We start from the raw sequence: 917 nt of genomic DNA, 5'->3' as shown, positions 1-917 counted from the left end.
GGGATTTTGGTGGAATTTTGAGGGATTTTGGTGGAATTTTGGGGGATTTTGGTGGAATTTTGAGGGATTTTGGTGGAATTTTGGCAGTTCCGGGCCTGAATTTCACCCCAATTTTCCCAATTTTGGGGTTTTTCCCCTCAAACTTTGGGGGTCCCGGGGGGGGTTTGGGGGGATCCTTGGGGATTTTTGGGGGGTCCTGAGCTCAATTTTTGGGGTCCTGGGTGGAATTCCGGGAATTTGGGGGAATTTTGCTGCAATTGGAGGAGATTTTGGGGCTCCCAAAGCTGAATTTTAACGGAATTTTCCCATTTTTGGCTGAATTTACCCCAAATTTGGGGGGTCCCAGGAGGGTTTTGGGGGGTCCCGGGGGTTTTTGGGGTCGCCGAGTTGGATTTTGGGGGTCCCGGGGTGGATTTTGGGGGTCCCAAATCCCCCCTCCCACAGATTGAGTGCTCGAGCATCTCCGACTACGCCGTCAAGATCGTCAAGGCCAACAAACTGGACCAAGGTGAGAGCCCCAAAATCACCCCAAAATCACCCCAAAATCACCCCTGGAGCCCCAAAATCCACCCAGAGCCCCAAATAAGCCTCAGGTGACCCCAAAATTCCTCCCAGACCCCCCCCAAATCCATCCAGGCCTACCAAAATCCCCTCCCCAAACCACCCCAAAATAACTCCCACACCCCCAAAATCCCTCCCAGAACCCCAGGAAACCCCAAAACCACCCCAAAATCACCCACAAATAACCCCCAGACCCCCCAAATCCACCCCAAGAAACCCCAAAAGCACCCCAAAATCACCCACAAATAACCCCCAGATCCACCCCAGGAAACCCCAAAACCACCCCAAAATCACCAGAGGGACCCGAAAAATCCCCCTCAAACCCCACCAAAACACCCCCAACACCACCAACACCA

The 917-nt window shown here is 53.1% G+C and overlaps 1 protein-coding gene across 1 annotated transcript in view; it reads left to right on the top strand.

Moving 5' to 3' along the window:
- Window positions 1–377: 377 nt before the first annotated feature.
- The window catches only part of LOC108448650, a 2,924-nt gene continuing 2,384 nt past the window's right edge, over window positions 378–917 (top strand). Inside the window, exon 1 of the mRNA XM_017742376.1 lies at window positions 378–508. The gene's annotated coding sequence lies outside the window, so the exon portion shown is untranslated. The remainder of the gene's footprint in view (window positions 509–917) is intronic.

This window comes from Corvus brachyrhynchos, unplaced genomic scaffold (assembly GCF_000691975.1).
Source record: "Corvus brachyrhynchos isolate BGI_N302 unplaced genomic scaffold, ASM69197v1 scaffold1098, whole genome shotgun sequence".
Classification (NCBI taxonomy): Eukaryota; Metazoa; Chordata; class Aves; order Passeriformes; family Corvidae; genus Corvus; species Corvus brachyrhynchos.
The sequence above is the reverse complement of the archived record's forward strand: the minus strand, read 5'-3'. Positions and strand labels throughout refer to the sequence as shown.